The sequence below is a fragment of the Vombatus ursinus genome, unplaced genomic scaffold, assembly GCF_900497805.2.
Source record: "Vombatus ursinus unplaced genomic scaffold, bare-nosed wombat genome assembly UNPS02009975.1, whole genome shotgun sequence".
Classification (NCBI taxonomy): domain Eukaryota; kingdom Metazoa; phylum Chordata; class Mammalia; order Diprotodontia; family Vombatidae; genus Vombatus; species Vombatus ursinus.
Window position 1 is genome coordinate 3,922,902 of NW_020949753.1, and position 16,315 is coordinate 3,939,216.

The following is a 16,315-nucleotide window of genomic DNA, read 5'->3' on the forward strand; positions in this document are numbered from 1 at the left end:
GATCCTAATCAATATACTGAGAAAGGTACAAGTTCAGAAAAAAAACAGGAACTGTGTGACTCAGACTCCAGGAACAGAGTGGGACCTCAGTTCCAGCTTCTAGTCAAGTATAAAGCCTACAGACCAGTAACCAGGGTAGGAATATCAAACCAAAGGGAAGGTTGAAACTTTATCACTCTGAACTAGCAGACCTTCCTAGCTGTCTGTTAGGGAGTGAACCCAGCAGCAGACTACAATTGTTTTGACTGAACCCCAGGTCAAGAACTTGCGTGGCTCACAATGGGGGGTGGGGGGGCAATCAGACTTTGCCCTTCATCAGAACATTTTGAGAACATTGAAAACTTGAAGCTCCCCAGACTGTCCCTTAGATCCAGGAATAACATTGTATTCTTTCAAGTGGCCCAAGAAGGCTGTAACAGGAGCAGCCCAGAGCTTTCTCCTAGAAGTATATAGAGCCCAGCTCTACCATTAAGTCTGAAGTCAGGAAGTGGGCTGGAAGAATGAACAAATGAAAAAAGAACCCCACCATAGCTATTGTGGGGACAAGGAGGAAGAAGGAAGGAGGAAGAAGGAGGAAGACTCCAAAACGTCTACAAGCAAAGCCTTAGAGAAAAACACAACTTGGGCACAACCTCAACTAGAATTCATGGAAGAGATGAAGCAAGAGTTAAAAAGAGTTTCAAAATATCTTTGTAAATGAAATGAAAGTGAATGAGGGAAGTGGAAAACAAATTAGAGCAATGGGAGAAAGAATTGGAAAGGGAAATGACAGCTTAGCATAAGAAGTTAAAAAACTTACACAAGTGACAGACTTCCTAAAAATGAAAAAAACTCCATGGGACAACAAGTAATATTAAACAAATACAAAAGATTTTTAAAAATAGAAGAGAACATAAAGTATGTCATAATAAGAACAACCATCCTAGAAAACAAATCAAGGAGAAAAAAATTAAGAATCTTTGGATTATCTAAAAGGCATGACCAAAAAAATAACCTTGATATGATATTTCCAGAAACCTTAAAAAGTAAACTGTCTAGACTTAGAAGACAAAGTGGAAATAAAAACAATCCATCAGTCACACTCTGAAATAAACTCCAAAATGAAGATTTCCAGATTATAGGTAGAATCCAGAGCTTCTAGGTCAAAGAAAAAAAAATACTGCAAGCATCTGGAAAGAAAGAATTCAAGTACCAAAGAGCCACAGTCAAGATTACACACAAGATTAAGTGGCACTGTGGATAGCGCATGGACTGGAATTAGGAAGTCCTGGGTTCAAATCTGACATTAGATACTTCCTAACTTCAAACTTACCCTGAGTAAGCCACTTAACCTATGTCTGTCTTAGTTTCCTGAACTGTAAAATGGAAATAATAATAGCACCTACCTCCCAGGGTTATTGTGAGGATGAAATGAGATAATATTTGTGTCAGTTCTTGACACATAAGGGGTACTTAACAAATGGTTGTTATTGTTGTTTTTTTTTTCCTTAGCAGTCACCTTTATAAAGGATCAGAGATCTTAGAGTATGATATTCCAGAAGGCAAACATATAGGCTTACAATTGAGAATAACTACCCAGAAAAAATGAATGTAATCATGAAGTGGGGAGGGGGGAGATGGAGGGGAATGGATGTTTAATGAAAAAGAGGACTTGAAAGCATTCCTCATGAAAATACCAGAACTACATCGAAACTTTGAAGTTCAAACACAGGAATTACGGGAAATATAGAAAGGTAAACACGAATGAATGAGGGACTAAACGGGGATAAACTGCTTACTTTAAAATATGGGAAGATGATACGTGTGCCCCTTCTGACTCCTATTATTATTAGGGATCATAGAGGGAGTCTAATTAGACATAAGTCTTGGAAGTGGTTCTGTTATTTCCTGGTGATCTTAGAAGAACACTGGGGAGAAAAGGGGGTAAGAGGCGTACACCAGAGGGGGAAAGGAAAATTATCTCAGAGGAAAGGAAAATTATCTCACATAATCTGGGTGTACAAGGAGACAGCTATACAATCAAGGAAAGGACACTTGAACTTTACATTTGAACTACTCAAAGGAGGGAAGAATACACACACACACTCATCATTTCCCATTAAACTGCTCTCACAACACACCCTCTTAGTGCCCACTGCCCTGCAGACCCCTCTTTTCCTCTGATTGGAGAGAGTGGAGGGTGGACAGAGGAGAGCACCTCCCAGCTCCTCCATTTTAGGAAGGCATCCATGGCAGCCATCTCATTATTACCTCCACTGGGTACCTTCCTCTCCCCCCTTATAGCTTCTTTTATGTTCCGACTTCCCCCATTAGATTGTGAGTTCCTTAAGAGTAGTGAATATCTTTTGCCTTTCTTTGTAACACCAATGCTTAGCACAGTGTCTGATACATAGTAAGTGCTTAATAAATATTTATTGACTGACTGACACACAATAGGATACAGAATACATTTCATTCAATAAGGAAATAAGAGGGAAAGGGGGAAAGGAGGATTTAGAGGGGAAGTAACCAAGGATATACAAAAATATTTACTGCTATTTTTGAGGTGGCAAAGAATGTAAATCTAATGGGATACCCATCAATTGGAGAATGGCTGATCATGTTATATAGATGTGATAGAATATTATTATGCTGTAAGAAATTATGAAAGGGGTATTTTAAAGAAACCTGTGTTATGGAAGAAATATCTCCTTTCTGAGTTCATGTGGTAAGTAACTGCCACTGAAATTAACTTACAACAATGAAGACATTATGGAGGTAGGAAAAACCAAAATTTTATTAAATCTGAACCATCATTAGGATTCTAACAGGCCTCTTATAGACAAAATTACATCAGAGAGAAAGAACTTATTCTTTTACATACTGCAGTCTTGTACATTCCGCTTAGGCCATAGAAGTTAAAGAAAAGACAGATTCATAATCCCATGTTTCCCTTAATATCGCAGAAGCTGAACAAACTTTGTTAAACAGACTTTCTAGGTAAACTTGGTCAGGTTACAGATTAAACTACATTTAGATGGTTCAAAAATAAGCTAATTGAGGGGGAAGATTTACATGTAACCAAGGAATCAGGGGGTTAGGATTCTTTCTCTGGCTTCTTATCTAAGGAATGTTTTAAGGTCTTAAGTAAATTTTCATATCACATGAGACAGGTTTTAAGCAGGTGGGGTTTAATATTAACAATAACAGAATACGGGCTTTCGGTTTTCCAAAAAATGTAGACAGAATATCCTTGAACCCCAAATAATAAAAATTTAAAAAATAAATAAAAAATTCCCATTACACCTGGGAAGACTTGTTTGTAATGATGCCGAGTGAAATAAACAGAACCAGAAGAAGAATATGAAATAACAACATAATAGCAACAAATATCTTTGAAAGACTTAGGAACTGGGGAGGAGGGACAAGGAAGAGGGAAGGTTGGCATGGAGCCAAGTTGGTGAATTAGAGGCTGCAACTCATCTGAACTCTCCCAATATTCCCTCCAAACAATTTAAAAATAATGCCTCAAATACAATTTTAGAGTGGCAGAGTCAACAAAAGGTCAGATTGAGACATTTTCCCAACCTAAGAAAATTTGGGAAATAGACTGGAGACATCTTTGATTCCACTGGGGTGGAGGCTTGTCCTGAGTGCATACAGAGGCGACCACAGCAACCACAGCAGATTTGGGACCTCTCAGCCCAGAGTCAGGAAGGGGGTCAGACGACCAGTCAGAAAAAGATTACAGGGTCCCTTTGCTGGCACCGGGTACAGCTGGCACTGGTGCTGTGCAGTTGGCACTGGTTGGCAACTCAATTGCCTCACACAATAGAGGCAATATTGTTCTGCAGTTCCAGAGCAAAGAAAAGTGCTGGGGGTTGGTCACAAAGGAGCAAGGGTCTTGGTCTCAGTTCCAAGGCAGACAGGAATGCTAGCACTTGTGTCTCCAGGGGAGCAGAGGCCCTTTCTGAGTAAAGACTAGAACACAGGCCAGGGGAGCAATGACCACACTTCTCCCATAATCACACCACCTTAGAAGCATCAAAAACTTGCAGAACTCCAGAACTAGCTCTGAAAATAGCAGCACAAAAAATCCCTGAAGCTTGGGACAGTGCCTCCCCACCCCAAGGTGAGCAGAGACCAATTTTAACATTAAATTTAAAGTCAAGAAATGGTCTAGAAAAATGAGGAAAAAAAAAACTTGATCAGAAAAAGCTACTTCGGTGGCACAGAAGGTCAAGGCATAAAGGCAAAAGAATATAACAATGTGAAAACTGCTACAAACAAAGCCTCAAAGAAAAATTTTAATTGGACCCAACAAGAATTCCTGGGAGAATTAAAAAAAGAGATGAGTTGTAGAGGGAAAATTGGGAAAAGAAATAAGAGTGATGAAAGAAAATTATGAAAAAAGAACAGCTTGGTAGAAGAGGAACAAAAAATACTGAAGAAAATTAACACCTTAAAAAACAGAATTGGAAAAATGGTTAAAAGATGCACAAAAATTCAATGAAGAAAATAGTTCCTTAAAAATTAGAATAGACAAGTTGAAGCTAATGGCTCCATAGAGATCAAGAAACAATAAAACAAAGTCAAAAGAATGAAAAAATAGAAGATAAACATGAAATATCTCATTGGATAAACAACTTACCTAAAAAATAGAACAAGAAGAAGTAATGTAAGAATTATTGGAAAACCTGAAAGCCATGATCAAAGAAAGAGCCTAGATATAATATTTGAAGAAATTATTAAAGAAAACTGCCCTGGTATCCTAGAACCAGAGGGTAGAATGGAAATCGAAAGAATCCATTACCTACTAAAAGAGATCCCAAAATGAAAACTCCCAGGAATAGTATAGCCAAATTTCGGAGTCCCAAGTCAAAGAAAAATTACTTCATGTAGCCAGAAAGAAACAATACAAATATTGTGGAGCCACTTTCACAATCACACAAGATTTAGCCGCTTCCACATTAAAGGAGCAGAAGGCTTGTAAGATGATATTCAGAAGACAAAGAAGCTAGGATTACAACCAAGAATCACCTACCCAGCAAAATTGAATATACTCCTTCATGAGAAAAAATATATATTTAGTGAAATAGAAGACTTTCAAGCATTCTTGATGAAAAGACCAGAGCTGAATAGAAAATTTTAACTGTCAAACACAAGACTCCAGAGAAGCATAATAAGGTAAACATGAAAGAGAAATCATGAGCAATTCTATATGGTTAAACTGTTTGCATTCTTATGTGGGAAGATGATACATATAATTCCTAAGAACTGTATCATTATTAGGGCAATTAAAAGGAGTTTACATAGAAAGAGGGCATGGGTGTGAGTCAGTGATGTTGGAATGATCTCAAGAAAGAAGAGGAAGGGGTGAGCAAGGGGTGGGGAAGGGAGAGGTAGGATGGGGAAAATTCTCTCGTAAAAAGAGCATAAAAGACAGAGCTTTTACAGTGGAGGGGAAAATGAGGAAGGGGAGTTCACGGGCAATGCTTGAACCTCACCCTCATCAAGTTGGTTCAAATATACATACATGTATATATATATACATATATACATATATATATACATATATACATATATATTCACTCAGTTGTAGATAGAAATCTAATTTGTTATTAATGATTTGGAAAAATCTTTCATGGAATTGTTTGTAGTTTGCTATTCTTTTGAGAAGTGGTTGTTCATATCCTTTCAGTGGGTTTCCATTGGGGAATGACTCTTGGTCTTAAGAATATGTGTTAATCCCCTGTCTTGGGCATCAAATCCTTTTTAGATAAATTTGGTGCAAATGTTTTCCCCCCATCAATCATTTTCCTTCTTATCCTAGTTCTGTTGATTTTGTTCATAGGTATTTGATCTTCTTTATCATTTTCTCAAAATAAATTAGGCAGTGAACTGTGGCAAAGCAAAAGAAGCAGATATATTGTACCCATGCAAAGATAGACAGTGAAAGTAGAATTAAACGTTAGTGGATGCAAACACAAAGCTTTTATAAAGGAAAAAAAGGATTGCTGGTGGAATTTTATTCTCTAAAGTTTCCAGGGTGACTTTCATATTGTTTCATTTACTGAGGATTCCATTTTCCGTAAAAACTAGCTAATCCTAGCAAGGTAGTTATTTCTCCCCTCTTCTTCCTACAAAAGGCCTGATAAAAGCCAATAAGCAGTATGATGTAGTAGAGGACTGAACTGGTAGTCAGTAAACCTGGGGTTTGATCTAAGTTCTGGTACCAAATAAACTCTGTGACTTTGAGCAAGTTATTTAGCTTCCTAAGGTTTAGATCTCTAGCATCCCTTAAGTCTCTCAAATTCTGTAATTTTTTTTTTTAGGCAATTGGGGTTAAGTGACTTGCCCAGGGTCACACAGCCAGTAAGTGTCAGATGTTTGGTCTGAGGCCAGATTTGAACTCAGGTTCTCCTGACTTCAGAGCTGGTGCTCTATCCACTGTGCCACCTAGCTGCCCCTCAAATTCTGTAATTCTATTCATGAATGAAACATATTTAATAAATATGTATGTGTGCAGAGTATAGGAATACAAACCAAACAGCAAAACAGTCCTTATTCACATAGTCACATTCTAATGGGAGAGGAAATACAGATAAAAGCCCAGGGTCCTTAGTGCTTAGTGGGAAAGCAGATAGAAATGGATCTTCTTTAATGTGATTTTTATTAATAAGATCATATTTCTTTCTAATATTGAAGCATTTGAATAAAAAAATCTAATATTTGAAACATAGCTGATGTTTTGGAGGATGCTACTATACACAATGGCAACTGGCTGATAGTTGAGGTAGTAGGCATGGCAGACACTTTCTGAGATTCTCTTCCATGATGGCTTCAAGGGCAGAGCCAGTAGGGCAGGTGGTATGGTAGGCACTACTATTCCCTAGGCTCTTGGGCTGTTTCTACCAGGATGTGAAGGGAGGAGGTGGTTTGACCCGCTTGGCATCTGTTTTCTCTTGTCTTTGTCTTGGAATGCTTTGCTGCTTCAATTAGTCTAACTTGAGTGACCTAATTCTGATCGTTCTGTTCATAATGGACATCAAAGAAATATACTATCCTTTCCTCAGAAAAAAAAACTTAAAAACTTTAAAAATAAAAAACCTACAGGTATAAAGCACTGCCTATAAATGTTTTGTTGTTACTGCTACTATTAAAGTAAAAGATATAGCTTACTTTTCCTTCAAGGGGGAAAAATAAGTCTTATCCAAGCATTATATTTTCCCTCAGGACCCAACTTCTCATACAGTAGGAGCTTAACAAATATCTGTTCTATCTATACTACTTGATGTGATGTTAATTTCATTACTTTCATTTTAAAATATTGACTTTTTTTAAGCAACATGACTAATGTGAAAATGTCTAATATGAATATATATGTATAGCCTGTCTCAAATTGCATGCTGCCTTGGGGAGGGGGGATAGAAGGGAGGAGGAGAAAATTTAGAACTCATTCTTATAGAATTGAATGTTGAAAACTAAAAATAATAAATTAATTAAAAATTAAAAAAAATTAGAAACTCAAAATATTGACTTTTCTCTTTGAGGTAGTCAGATACAGAGAATATAGTACTTAACTTATAGTGAAGACCTAGAGTGAAATTCAACCTCTAACACTTACTGATTCTTTAATCATGGATAAATCGTTTAACCTCACTGAGGTTAGGTTTCCTGTTTTCTCATTTATAAAATAGAGATAGTAATACCTATAGTACCTGTCTAAGAGGGTGATTATGAGATCCAAATGAGATCATAGTTTTATACAGTGTAGAGCTCTGGGTTCTCCAGGAGATGTCAGTGTAGATTTATGCAACAGTGAAATCCAGCCTTGCTTTCCCCTGGTATTTTAGACAAATCATATGTTTTGGCTAATTTCCCTGTTTAACTTTGCTTAGTATACTCTAAGTTCTCCTCCAGTTCTAAACTTCTATTATTCTATGACATGTTTTCATTCCATTTTGTGACCATGATTTAACACAATAGAAAAAAAACTGTCAATGCTCAGGCATTGCATAACTAAGGAATTCATTAATTTCATTCCAGTACCAGTATTGAGCTGCTACTCCTTACTTACTAAAAGTCCCTGATATCACATCTAACACGATCATGAAATTTGTTGAGTATAATTCATAGGAGACCTGCCTCCACAAAGCTTTACTTTTTAACCTTTTGCAAGCTATTTTCCAACCTTTGTCTCCAAGGTTGCTGATGACTTTTTAACTTTTAAATCCTTCTAAGGCCTTTTCTCAGACCTTATCATTTCTAACCTGGCTTCAGATTTTGATCCTGTTAATCACAGCCCCATCCAGGATACTCTTTCCTCCTTGGTTTCTGTAACATTCTTCCCTCCTGGTTCTTTTCCTATCTGACCTCAGTCTTCTTTCTTGGAACATGAGTCTTTTCTTGTCCACTAAAGCAAGATGGTGTCCCCCAGCTTTGTTTTGCATTATATTGTTTTCTCTAGCTAAAGTCTCTCCCTTAGTGTACTCTCTCTCAGTGCAGTTTTAAGTTTTGATAGCTCCAAGACTTTTTGGATACTCTAGATAGATAGATGGATGGATGGATGGATGTGTGGATAGATAGAGATACATACACAGACACACACACATATATTTATATATATACATATGTGTGCATAAAACCTGTCTCAATGAATAATAGTATGTCTTACAACCCATTTCTCATCCTATACACACCTTTTCTGTGGCTTTTTACATATTTTATCATCTTATACACACTATTTCTTTATCTCTATCCTGAAAATGTCAATAATGGAATGTCTATGGAGCGTTCTTATTGGATGAAGAATTCCAAGATGGTTTAATTGATATAAGGAGCTCTTCAGAGAGGAGATCCCTTTACCAATTTAGACCACCAATTGTTCTACAAAGTATTGTTAGAAATTTGTCTGGGGGCACTGAGAGGTTAAATGACTCACTCAAATGCAACACATCTGGTATGTGTTAGAGTTGAGAACCGAACATTCTGATTTCAAGCCAGCACTATCCACTACACCAGGCTGCCTCTCTGTAGAACTCCACTCTTCAAATAATAGTTGTATTCTATCAAAATGATATAGTCTTCCCACAGTTGCCTTTTTGGTTGAATATAAAGCTACCTTTGTAAGTGTGTTGCTTTTTATGGTATTTGTTTTTTAAAATAATGACAATTGTGATATTTGTTCTAAGGTGGGGTCCCGAGCCACGTTGTAATCTATTGACCAAAGGTGTGATCTCGTCCTTAGCATGCCATTTTCCTTGATAAATAAATCCAAAAGAGATGTAAAGTTGATTGGTAGTAGGGTGGTGGTATATTTCTTGTTGATGGCTATTGCAGTTGTAAAGATTATTGGCAGTACATCATTTATTACATCAGGTGTTTAGCATGTAAGTTTCAACTATATAACACACTTTCAAATAGCCTTAGTTTATTTAATTTCACTGTACTTCCTTTTAATTATTTGTAAAAATAGTTTTATTCAAATATGAGCTCATAGATTTTGCTTTAGAAGGAAGTTATCTTAAAAGTTATCTAGTTGAACCCCTCATTATACAGTTGCATGTCCATGGTTACACAACTAAAGACAGGTAGATTTTGAACTCAGGTTCTCTGATTCAAAACTGATGTGTTTACTTCAGAGAGTTAATTTAAAGATTATTTGTAATGTACAGAATCCAGGAATAGAGGATTTTTTTTGGAATTTTTAAATAGTGTTGTTATTAGTTTAGTAGCCATAAGGAAAAGAAAAGTAAAAACTGAAACCATGCTGAGTTGTGATTGCCTTTTTACCTATATATGGAACTACCACAAACCCTTTATGGGAGGTTAATAAATACTTTCAATGTTCTTAGACAAAAACAGGCATAGAAGGGAGCCTAATCATATTGTACATTACTACAGGGAATACAATTCTCATTTTAAAAGTTTTAATAGCATTTAGTCTAATGTTTATAGAGAAAGGTCTTCTCAAATATTTATCCATTAATATGTTATAGTGGACAATTACAGAAAATATATTCTATATTTATACCCCCTCATTTTTTACTCATTCATATGTTGCTGTTTTGTGGGGCAGCATTATGGTATGATAGAAGGACGTTTGTTTTGGAATCAGAAGCACTAGACTTAACTGCTGGAATAATTGTCTATATAAGCAAAGGGAAGTTGCTTCATTTTGTGGATGTTCACTTCCTAATCTATACAGTGAAGGGGTTAGATCATTAATATCCTTTCAAGTCTGAAATACTGCAAACTTAAGTGTTTTCTTAAGCTAACTGTTTATATAATCACTCTTCCCAATTAGATTATAGATTCCTAAATTTTCAAGGTTTAAATCTTCTGAACTCTTCACAGAATTTTGCATTTCTCAATCCATATCTGACTTAGAAGACCTAGGTATGGTTCTATTATGTTTGAATGATTACAAAAGAGAAGTGGAAGGGTGGGAAAGAGAAATGCAGGAAAAATTGGGGAAATTACTTCATATGTACTGTACAAGGAGGAATTTTTACAATGAAGGGGCTAGTGGAGGGGAAAGAATAGCACTTAAACCTCACTCTTATCTGAACTGATTAAAGGAGGCAGAATACGCAAACAAGTGCAGAAATACCTCTTACCCAACAGGGGAAAAGGAGAGAGAGCTGGGAAGAAAAGAGGGAGGAACAAGAGGGAAGCTATATTAAGGGAAGTGATAGGTACAAAAGTCTATTTTAAGGGACAAGGTAAAAAAGAGACGGCAAAGTATAAGAACATAGGATGGAGTAATCAGAAATAGATGTGAATGGGATGGATTCACTCATAAAACAGAGCATAGAATGAATTAGAAACCAGCACCCAACAATATGTTATTTATAAGAAACATACTTGAAACAAAAAGACACATGCAGAGTTAAAACAAGGAGATAGAGCAGGATCTATTAGACTTTAGCTGAAGTAGAAAAAATGCAGGGGTAGAAATCATGATCCAAGACAAAGCAAAATGCACAAATAGACCTAATTCAAGAGATTAAACAGGGAAAGTACGTTTTACTAAAAAGTATGATACAATGAATTAATAGCAAACTAAACATATGTGCACCAAATGGCATAGCATCTAGATTCTTATTTCTTAATTCAATTTCTACTACCACTAAAAGGGCTACTATAAATATTGTTGTATATGAGATCCTTTTCCCCTTTTTGGGTATAGATACCTAATTACTACCGGTTACATATATATAAAGGTATATACAGTTTAATAGATTTTTAGGCATGGTTCCAAATTGTTTTTCAGAATGACTGGATTTGTTCAAAGCTTCCCCATCCATAAATTTGACAGTTAATTTCTTCCATTCTCCGCTGATTTGCTTATATCACCCTTTATATCGATACCATATACTCATTTTAGGTGGTATTTGCACTTTAACACGGAAATAGGGTCTATACAAACCCTACAAATCTTCAGAAATAAGACTGATGTAATTCAAACTGTGAGGTCTGATAAGGTTAAGGAGGAATCTATTGTAACCCGACCAACAAAGAATCCTCAAAGCTAACAGCAACTATCTGATTCTCTATTCCACTTGATTGATCAAAAATTAACAAAAAATCAGTAATTCGGTGTTTTAAGTATTTAAATTTAATATTTTAAGTTGTTTTTACCATCACTTTGCCTGATCTTGCCTGAATCCTGCTAATAAATTGTTGTCTAAACTGGCTTCCTTTACTTGTGGCTCTCTGTAGGTGAGGACAGGAAGGAAACAATAAAATTAAAAGAAATACAGTCCAAACTAAAAGGGGATGGAAAGGTTTAGAGTGTATATAAAGTGTATTCTCAAAAGGCAGAGTGATACCTTCTGGCTGGGGAATGGGAATTTTTTTTGCAAGATTTCAAGTTGCTCAATAGAAGAAGATGAAGAGGAGATGCTTCGGCCGTACAGAATTGTTTCATTTCTAGTCAACACATACAAAGACCTACTGCCAAGCAATTTCAACATACCCTTTCCCCCTCCAATTGATGAAACACCCAGTCTTGGTAGGTAGAATCTTCAGGAAATTAGTGATAGCCAAAAGTCACTGCAGAGTTGATTGTTCAAAGTAAAATCCAGGTATGAGGAAAATGCTAAAAGGGGGCAAAAGGAAATATTTTCATTCTTACAGAGATCTAAGAAATCTGTCAAAGAGCATCTCAATAAGACACCGAATTTAAAATTCTTGTTCATGAACAAAACCAGTTCCCAGGAGAGATGTGACCTCCTCAAATGCTCTGATAAAGGACAGCAAAAGCACTGAATAAAGTCAGGGCCAGGTGAAATAGACTCCAGTTATCAAGCTAGCTTACCTTTTTGAGTAAATCAAACTTATTTTAAATTTAAGGGCCAAAGCAGGTATGAAGCAACTTCTCCCAATATAATTTCCTTTAAGTATACTCAATGTGTGGGGCAGCTAGGTGGCATAATGGATAGAGCACTGGCCCTGAATTCAGGAGGACCTGAGTTCAAATCCAGCCTCAGACACATAACACTTACTAGCTGTGTGACCTCCGGCAAGTCACTTAACCCTGTTACCCAACCAAAAAAAAAAAAGTATACTCAATGTGAGCAGAATCATACCTGCCTTCACTCTTTTAACTTGTCACCTGAGCAGCTGCCTTAGTCTCATTGCCAACATTAAAAGTTCTGCCCAAGATGTAGCCCTTAACTTTGATCTCCATTTCTTGACTTTCAAGGTGGCCGTATGCAGCTTCTCTAAGAAACCTGCCATGCCACTAGAGACCATCCAGCTGACAAAGTTATAAGGAAACACAGTTTGAGGATTATCACTATGTCAACAAATAGTTGAAGTCATTCTTATCAAATAATTTGTGGGGACTGATAAACATCTGGGATTCATATGATCAGACACAAACAAATTTACGAGATTCTGATACACTGGGATATTACCCTTCATATGATACCACTACCATCATACTGTTTTTCTAATCTACACTGTACTACACACATAATACTCTTAGTATGTTGGATAAGGGAAATAAAGAACGTCAGAACCTTACATCCCCCTTGTTCACTTCCAATTTTATTACTAAAGCATTCCACTTCTTCCTAAACTCTGAATCCAGTGAAATATTAGAGAATTGTCTCTTATCTGTCACAATGGCATGCAGTACAAAAATTGTGTATTATTATAGATGAGTACCACTGATCAGATGCCTCCAAAGTTTGAAGTGTTTCTTATCTATCATCATGTCCAATGGCTACTCTTTGGTGGCTGTGCCACTTGTTTCTTTGGCTTAGAATTTCAGTTCAGGGGGTGGCACTCTATTCCACTGCTTTGGAATGTACTAGACATTTCCTCCATCTTTTTCATCTCATCAATAGATCTCTTTCACTCTTCTCCTTTGCAGCTCTCCTCTTCTCACACAAAGATTCCATTAGAGTGGCCAGCAGTTTGCAGGTATTCTCATGGTGGCTATGAAACTTGTACCAAAGTCTACTGAAAAGGCTCCAGTGTGTCATTTCCAAGTAGATATCGCTATAGAGATGGCTGATCAGTTGGGTGTGGCAAACCCTCAACCTGGTAACATATCTATACTGGTTACTAAAAGCAAGAGCAGCCTCTTATTCTACCTAGGGTCTCTTTCAATCTCCTGGAACCAACTCAGAAATTGCTATACTCTGTCCTTCAGGGAACTCAACTAATTCCCCAAGTTCAGACTCCCATCTTCAAGGCTGGCAAACTGTGTAAGCTTATACAGTAAGAATAAACATGGGAGGGAGAACTCCTCTGTAGTGAGTAGAACAGTCCTACTAAGTAGATCGAACCTGTCTGTCCCTCTCAACTCCCTCCCACAGAAAGGATTGTCACAAAAGCATGTCACTTAAAAAACAGATTCCTCAACAGCCTCTTTCTAAAACAATTAAACTCTCCAGAAAAGTTCCCAGGATACTTCCTCAGTTTCAGCATTTGACTTACAAAGACCCTGAATGGAATTTTAGCTTCTCGTGGAAAAAACATATTCCTTCTGTATAAAATTGAACCAAAAAGATAACCCAAATAATTACAGAGGAGAAAAGTGAAGGTCCCAGGAGCAAACAGGTGACCTTCCGGACTATTTTACTGGTTAAGTTGTCTAGATATTTGTCCAGCTCTGTGCTGTGGAAGAACTGTCATTTGAACTTCCCCACAGAATATATACTGATCTCCTGGGCAGAGGTCCTTCAGGGAAATGGTGTGGGGGGAAGAAAGGAAAGAAAGGAGGGAAGCAAGAGAGTGAGAAGACCCTCACTGGTAGGTGACAGAAAGGCTTCATGAAACGGGTCTGAAGGACAATCGTGACTTCTGCCCCTGGAAACTGCCCTAGTCTAGGGGTTAAGATATTTCAGATTCATAATGGTACCAGAATATCAATGAGTTCTCTTTTCTCCAGTGTCTTTCATATGAAGATCATCAGAATGGTTCTAAACAGTGCTAGCCTATAATGCTATATATATTTTTTTCTTTTTTTCTTTTCTATTTCCTAGTTCCATAAGAACAGTTAAAGCACACAGATCGGGGTGCTAACCCAACCAGTGGCATTGTCCGAAGCTAACTGGCTAATGTTTTAAGCTCTTGCCCAGCCTTCCTAGCTACCTTACTGGTCTCAGGGCACACAGAATATCCACTGTACTTTACCTTCACTGACTTTCCTGAGTGAACATTGTGATATTGCTCTACCTTACCTTTACTGCATGGATAGAGGATTATGAGGGAGAAGGTTATTGTTTCTGTCTTCATCATCATCATCATCATCCTCTCCTGAGTTCTGATCCTATATCACCAACTCCCAGCTGTATATCTCCACCTGGATATCTCAGTAATCTCAAACTCAACATGTCCAAAATGGAACCCATTTTATATCAGTTCGTGTACACCCCTCTTTCTAATTTTTCTGTTTCTGTGTAAAGCACCACCATCCTATTTACCCAGATTCACAACCTTGGAAACATTCTCAGCTATTCCTTCTCCCTTCTTGCTCCCGCTTACTCAATCAGTTGCCAAGTCTTATCAGTTTAATAAGTATTTCTTAAGTGCCTAGTGTGTTCCAGGTATTTTGGAGATACAAAGACAAAAATAAAAATAGTTCCTGCCCTCAAGGAGCATACATTCTACTGGAAGGGAAAAAAGCATATGTAGGCAATTAAATATAAAACATATTCAAAGCAAATTTGGGATAGACGGATTGGAGGGAAGAATGACTAACATCTGAGAGAATAAGGAAAGACCTTACATAGGAGATAGCATTTGAGCTGAGCCATAATTAGATATAGAAATTCGAAGAAAAAGGTGACTATAGGTGCCTATAGTTTAAAGAAAAATAGTGAATTTGTTAAAGGTCATTTTAAAAGAATTTTAAGAAACTGTGCTTTTAATACTTGTGAAAGGAGTTCCCCCAAATGGGGGTTGCACATACAGTTTCACTCTGCAATAAGTGATAAGGGTCTTACTTCATTACTTAGCTTCATTTCTATAGGCTTAAATATCAGTAACATCTTTAACCATGAAGACTAGGTTGCAGCAGTCAAATAATGCACTAGCTACTGTCAAGGTCGCATAAGTGGTTTTTTCATTCATATATTTCATTTCATTTTATATCAATCGTATTTTTTCTTTTTTAACTCTGAATTTTGGAATGCCTTTTTGTTCTAAATTTGTAGGTTTTTTGGTTGTTATTGCATGTTCAATTTACTCATCTTTGTTTTTTCTCTTTTTTGATGTAAGTGTTTAGAGATACAAATTTTTCCATACAGACTGTTTTGGCAATACTTCAAAATATTTGTATTTTTTTTTATTTTCTGTGATATTTCCCTCTATAAATATTGTAAACATAATTTTGTTTGCTGTAATATTTATTATTTCTATCGATTTGATCTTTTATTTCCTTATACTTTAGGTCTTCATTATTTAGTATCCATTTAGATCTGAATCATTTCTTCAAATGTCCTTCATTGTTTGTAAGTTTAACTGTGTTAAGGTATTTATCAATTAATCAATTAGTCATCAGTTATATATTAAGCACCAACTATTTCCCATGCATTGGGCTAGGCAATTGGGATACAAGTACAAAGAATGAAATAATACATACTCATAGGGAGTTTACCTTCTGGTGGAAGAGACAACAAATATATAGGGAAGCATATGTAACTTAAATATAAAATGAAAAAATACTAATATATAAAATGTAATTCAATGCAAGCTAGTTTGGAAAGTGAGGCACTAACAGTTGATGGGATCAAGAAGAGTTTTGTGTAGAAGATGATACCTGTACTGCTGCTAAAAAGGAAGAGAGGGTCTCTATGAAATGGAAGCAGAATAT

General features: G+C 36.6%; 1 pseudogene; it reads right to left on the reverse strand.

Annotated features, from left to right (window-relative positions):
* Positions 1 to 3,864: 3,864 nt before the first annotated feature.
* LOC114036714 lies at positions 3,865 to 13,478 on the reverse strand (annotated as a pseudogene).
* Between the last annotated feature and the right edge of the window lie 2,837 nt (positions 13,479 to 16,315).